We start from the raw sequence: 7,406 nt of genomic DNA on the forward strand, positions 1-7,406 counted from the left end.
CAATACACACATTGCATCACAAACTGCAATTTATAGAGCCTAATACGGAGATCCATGATAGCTTCAGCGAAAGTTCTACTAGGAAGACTCGTAGTGTAGCCTTTACTCCTCCCATGCTTACATGGAGCCAATCTTAGCTTCGCCTACTTTTTGGCCCTACAATCTGATCATTCACTCATTCAATCAGCGCTAGCCTATAGGAATTCAGTGGGCTCCTTAAATATGTTCCACCTAACACTGCTTCTGCTTCTCAGTACGCCGACTTTGACGTCCCCTCCACCTCCCCTCCAGCCACCTCTGCCAGCAGTCCACGTCCATTGAGCACGGTCTGCCTACCACATCATCTTCCTTCAGCCACCGCCACCAGTTGGTCCCCGTCTCGTCGTGGGGGGTAGGCTCCCCGCCCCTGCCTTCATCCATCGGCAGGAGACGAGATCCGCTCATCGCTGGACGGATCCGAGACGGGGCCTACGCCAAAGACTGTTACTTATTCAGGACTCATGCTTGTATCCAGGCCGTTCCTTACTAATTAAATTGTTAACTGATTCTATTCTGTCTACTGAGTCTTTCTGGTATATTTAATGCAACATTTTTCAATTCAAATATTTACTTTTCTGATTTCATAAAAGGCTTTCACAGATAATTAGAATGCAGTATCTGAGTAGTTGATGTCTACACTAATTTACGCTATATTAATCTTCAAAATACAATGAGCACATGTCAGACATGCCCACCACATGCCCAGTACATGCTAAATTTTATTAACGTACCGACACTACGTTAGCACAGAACAACTCCCGAAGTGGCAATATCTATACTGATACATATATCTAAAAAATAATAGCTCTAGAAAGCTATTGTAAAATAACTTTCTTGACACCACACCGTCATGCTAACATGAACAGACTAAAGGATACTTACGCAGACTTTTTGGAAAATGTTAACCTCCCCCGTGGTCTGGTCTATACAATTAATATATTATTATTATATACACTAATATATTATATATCTTACCAAACGATCACAGTTTTCTCAGACTAACAGGTGACGACGATGCTGTTCGTGTCGGTGTGGTGTGTCCATCAGCTGTGTCAGCCTGGCCCGTAAACGGGCTCTGGCCAGGCAGTGTTCAAGATGGCGATTGCCGTACAGTGGTTCGCTTTGTGTCACGTGACCTGTAATCTTGTAAAGGGGTTTTGCACATAAACAAAAACTCCTAAAAATATGATTGATCAGGTAATTAAATAGTCAATTTCTCCTGCATCGAATGCATTATTGCAATTATAAGGGAAAAAATTATATCAAGAGAAATGTAGCATTTAGTGGTGTAGCTCCATAGCCGCCCATTCATTCTGCACTTATTTGTGCGCGCCATCTACTTGCAGTACCACCCAGAAGTTTTTTGAGTGGTCGTCTCCCCTTATTAGACATTCTCTGCTAGTAGCTAGCCTCTGTGATGGTACTTCAGACTTTGGTTGCTACTATTCACAACTACCATCATCATTATCATCTAGTTTCCAAGGTGTGTGCACAGGTAGATAGATAGATGGATATATAGATAGATACTTTAGTCATCCCGAGGGAAATTTTAATAATTTAATTTCCTGAGTTTGTGTACTCAAACTTGTAGTTTACTGAAGTGGAAAGAGATTTTGTTCAGGCCTTAATAGATATCCTTTGTTTGAAAATAAATAGTTTCTATTCTTTCCTCTTAATTCCATGTGTTGCAACTCTCACTAGTAAAACTTAACTTATCCAGCAACCTATTAAAAATTCACGACTGTAACAAAACACTGCAACTCTCGCTTGCCCTCGAACTAGTCCATCGTCCTGTTTCCGCCTTGTCGCGCTCGTCTGAAAAAAAATTAGTGGTGCCAGAGCCGTTTACGGAGTGCCGGATCACTCCCTATTAACTCCATTGTACCTGCAATCTGTTGCAGTTCCGCTAGGGGCGATAAGTGCAAAAACAATGGGGATCTATGGAGCTAGACGGCTAAATTTGTCTCTTTCACCTGGTTGTAGTTGAGAAATCGAAGATTTGACTGTGGTTTCTGCAAGCTCAATATGAATTATAGGTCAAAAGTTAAATGAACGAGTAGTCACGTCCTTTCGATTTCTATCACGTTGGGTCTTTGTTGCCCACAACACGCTAGCTTTCTGCTAATGAATGACGTCATTGACACATTTGAAAGGCCTTTTAGAACAAATAAGTGACTCAAAAAATATAATACTCAGCGGTTTGTATTTTCTCTGCCCCCTCTTTAGACTGCAACATTCGAATTTCTGGGCAAAAAATTATATCCCGAGAAAAGTGGATTTGAGGGGTACAGCTCCATAGACCTCCATTCATTCTGCCCTCATGTGGAACCAGAAGAGGAACTGCAACCAGTTCAGAAACCGGAAGTTTCCAGAGAGTGGCGGTTCTCCCCTTATTAGACATTCTCTGGTGGTGCGCTACCTGGCTTAAATCCTGGTGGCGCAGGCAAGATCTACGTCATTTTGACGTCACGTTGTCGCGCTACCGGTCGGGTGCGTTGAGTATGTAGAAGCTGTGTGCTTCACCTCACTGTGTGTTCCCTGTGTGCTCTGTGTGTTCACTAATTCATGGATGGGATAAATGCAGATAGCAAATTCCTTGTATACGTATATATAAGTATACTTGGCCTAGAAACCTGATTTACATTTACATTTTACATTTAATAGTCCATGAGCCACAGGCCCAAAAAGGGGTGTGTCACTACCACTTAGGGGGGCAAATTCTCACTATATTTTTCTGAAAGCTACATATCTCTGGAGTATAAAATGGTATGATAGCAAGTTGGATCTTGTAGCTTTGTGGCTGTACAGGCCTTCAAAGTTGACCTCTGATTTGAAAAAATGAAATTCCGCCTATTGGCTTTTTTTTCTTAAACCACTCATAAGAGCCCAGAAAATAATCCAAACCTCATTATTACTGATGCATATGTGGTGTTTGATGTTGGCATACATATTTTGAATTATTATGTGATTTTGCCCTTCATTTTGGTTGATAAAATTCAAGATTTATGTGTAATAATAATGAGCAAATCTACGTTTTCAGAAACACAACGTGTTGCAGCACTAATTGAAATGCCCACTACCTCATTAATCAATGTATTTATACCTTCCTACCTCCCAGCAGAGACTTGAAATACAAATGATTACATAGGTCTGCATTGCTATGCTATTTACTATTTGTAAATGTACTATTCGGAAACACCCCAAAATTCAGTAAATTAGTATTTTATTGAAACTACCTACTATGTTTTGATATTCCAAGAGATCAAAACATCATGATTACCAATCATATATTACCTTTACATTCAAGGAATACCATATGAAAATTGTTCACATCACCACATGTACCCAGCTTAACATAAATATTATAATTTTATAATGTCCAGGGCACATGAAATACATACAGTAATTTCCTGTGTATTAGCCGTATTGTGTATAAGCCTCAGGACAGTGTTTTATGCAAGTTAAAAGAAACAAAACCATATACCATATTAACTGCCCCCGTGTATTAACCTCATAGCTGAAGAAATTTTGCAAAATCAATGTATAAGCTGCAACTAATAGTTGGGAAATTATGGTAAATGCATCACAGGTGCTAAAATGATCTACATTATACATTTCAGTTGTACTTTTGACTAGTAAGAATGTGGGAATGAGATGTAGATGAACTGGTTGGTAAAAATATTCATACTTTACATATTGTTATCATTATGTACAATTATTATTATTATTATTATGACCACCGCTAGCAAAGTGGTCATATAGGGAATTTCAAAGTTTTTTTTTTCCCCCGTCATCTACTTCCTGAATTTCTGGTCAACGATACCCGGGACACCGAACCACCGAGGCACATGAAATTTGCACCTGAACCGTGGCACCGAGGATGAAGAAATTTTTATGGTATGTTGGTCTCAAGGGCCCACATCAACCTAGCCCATAATCACTCATTTGTGATTTGCACCCCCTGTTTCTTCACCATACTAAATGTCACCAGCAAGAACAAACTCATTAAAATCTCACACTTAGCATCCAAGATAATACAGCTTCCCACCCCCAGCCTCACTTATGCAAATGACACAGCCACCACACGCCTTGCACGCACCATAGTAAGCAGCCCTGACCATCCCCTGAACCGGTTCTCCGGTTCTTCACCCTACTCCCATCTGGCCCAGATACAGAGCCCTGGACTGGAAAAAAGCGCACTATAAGAAAAGTTTTATACCCTCAGCAATCACTGCACTAAACAAACTCCTGTGACAATTACCCATTCCCCCTATTCTTTTGTGTTTTATGTTGTCTGCATTGTCCACCTTTTTGCTTGTATGGTGTTGAGGAGGGAGGGAACTGGGGGGGGGGTATGTTATATGTATGAGGCTGTGTACATCCTGCATGGAATGTAACAATGATATGTGTGAAAAAGAATATCCTTATAGGACAATAAAGACTCAATACTATACTAGATATTTTAAAGGTTTTATAACAATGCTACAATTTTTTGGCAAGTGCTACAAATCTATTCACCTTTGCAGCGCCAGTAGGCTACTTTGTGTGCGGCCCGCAAACACACATTCCAAACAAGAGAGGGGGATGGAGTAGAAGATGGAGACAAATTCATTAATATGATTTATTTTCGCGGAATGGATGTACAGGACTGAGCGGCGGTACATCTAGTTATTATTATTATCATACTTAAAATGGTCTTTCATCTGATGTTAAAATAATTTCCATTGAAACGTTTTTTGACAGGTGGACCACACCTCCTGCATGCCACAGTCATTAAGCAGGAGAACAACCGATATCACCGCTGGATAAAGAAGGCGATTGAAATAGGAAAGCGGAGCCCAAAGACGACGAACAGAGATGAGGGAGCATATATGCGCTCCCATACCTGGAGTGCCGTCCTGGGGGCGACTGATCGACAGGAGGTGTGGTCCACCTGTCAAAAACTGACAGGTGGATCACACCTCAAGAACAACATCAGCTGATAAAAAGCGCCACACTCCTCCACCGCGGTGACCTTCTGATGAAGATGGAAGTATACGTTGAAACATGTCAAGGTAAAGAAAAAACATCTACCAATATATGTGTATGTGATAAAAGAAAAAACAAACTTATTTATCTCAAGTGTAGACACAATGAATGCAATACAAGTAGTCCAGAATCCAGTTACAGAGGGAGGTATTTGGTATTGATGCCCAGTTCACTGAGTTTGGTGATCAGTTTGGAGGGGATGATGGTGTTGAACACTGAGCTGAAGTCAATGAACAGCATTCTTACTTAGGTGTTGCTATTGTCAAGGTGGGACAGGGCAGAGTGAAGTGCCATAGAGATGGCATCCTCTGTGCTCCTGTTCTGACGATGAATTCAATGAATAGATTAAAGATCATTTGTACTCGTTTCAGCTACAGTTTAAAAAACATTTGTACTGCAGACCTATGTATGTCATCATTTAACATTAATTTCAAGTCACAATTAAAAGTAAGGAAGGTAGAATAGTAATGATCAATAAGGTCTGCATTCAGGTATTGCCATAACATGTTGCTCTGAAAACTCAAATTAGCTTTTTTTTTTTGCACATAAATCTTGAATTTTATCAAAATGAAGAGCAAAATCACATAATGAGTCAAAAAATGTATGCCAACATCAAACACCACATATGCATCAGTAATAATAAGATTTGGATTGTTTTCTGGGCTCTTATGAGTGTTTTAACAAAAAAAGCCAATAAATTTCCTTTTTTTTTTCAAATCAGAGGTCAACTTTGAAGGCCTGTGCAGCCACAAAGCTCCAAGATCCAACTTGCTAAACCATTTTATACTCCAGAGATATGTAGCTTTCAGAAAAATATAGTGAGAATTTGCCCCCCCAAGTGGTAGTGACGACCCCCTGTGGCTCATGGACTATAAAGGAGGAAGGGTCCTTCACATAGAATCACCCCATTTTTTTAAGCCAAAACACAATGTGTCCAATGTACAATGTGTTGCAGATATGACAAGATAATAATAATAATAGTATAGATACTGTTTATTTTATGCTGTATTTATATTTATTTATACAGCACTTTTCAAGCACAGAGCACAAATTGCTTTACAGACAAACAAGATTAATAAGATGTCACATGCAAGTGATCTAAATGCTCTTTTTGAAATACCTTTATCTTTAGAACATCATTTATTCATTCTTGTTCACCACCCAACCACCCTTTCAATAATATACATACATAAGTTTGATAAGTGACTGAAAGCCACACAGGAATGCTTAGCAGGGCTTCTGCACATGAATAATATAAACGAGTTCTTCCTTTACTATTCAATATTTCCGCCCCATTGACTGCTCACTGGCTCCTCCGGGACATCAGCTTTGTGTGACTGAGCCCACCCAAAAAAAACAAACCGTAGTGTCTCATTATAATAGGCATAACCACAGTGGACCGGTGCATAGTAGCCCTGACTACCATGGGAATTAGGAGGAGAATGCTCCACCGCTATAACGAGACTGCACCGAGTGAGCGCACCACATGGAATTGATGATGAGCTTTCCACAGGGCCAGCTGCCTGGAAATGTATCTGAAAGCTACAGTTTTTGTGTTTTCATGGAATGGGTGATTATAAACATGAGCAACATAGTACAGAGACCGACCGGGAGAGAGAGGGAGACAAACATTTGCCTCCGATCCTCACAAGCCTCGCCTCTTCGGGAGCAATTATGCTGCGCTGTATGTAGACTCAGTGCCATGTTGTTGGTGACTGTTGTGACTTTTTGATCCCACAGTTTGCAACTTTCTGGTCCCTGTAGTTGTTAAGTAGCTAAGGTAGAGGTCTGGTCCCTGTAGTTGTTGCCATGGCTTGCCCATTCTGATAGGAGCGCTCCAAGGAAGACCCATCTCATTTTAGGGCTAGTCACTGTGTGTGTGTGTGTGTGACACTGGGTTCCCATCTGTGCCCTGGCACCTTCTGTTCTGTCCCACATAGAGGTTAGCGACTCAGTGGGAGGGAGCTGCTTGAAGAAGCTTCGCTCCTCTCCACTAATTTGCAGCAGCCACACGAGGGGCATGACAGAAATGCTGCTTTCATAGTTTGTGGAAAACCACGTCTCCTACTGTTTTCATATCTCGCAGTGATTCAGTGTCTCTCTCTGTCATTTTTCTACTTTTTTTTGCTGGGTGGGGGGGCAACACTGACTTTATTCAATTGTCTTTTTTGAACAGAATGTACAGATGGCCAACCTCCGGTCAAATGGGAATGCACATTATTACATTTTCCTCCATGCACAGGCAGCTCTGGAGGTCTGTGAAAGTGATTTCCCCCATACCCAGCACTGAGTGCAGATCAATTCCACTGAGCCTCTGCTCAATGCTAGCAGACGACAGG

The sequence above is a fragment of the Alosa alosa genome, chromosome 6, assembly GCF_017589495.1.
Source record: "Alosa alosa isolate M-15738 ecotype Scorff River chromosome 6, AALO_Geno_1.1, whole genome shotgun sequence".
NCBI lineage: Eukaryota > Metazoa > Chordata > Actinopteri > Clupeiformes > Clupeidae > Alosa > Alosa alosa.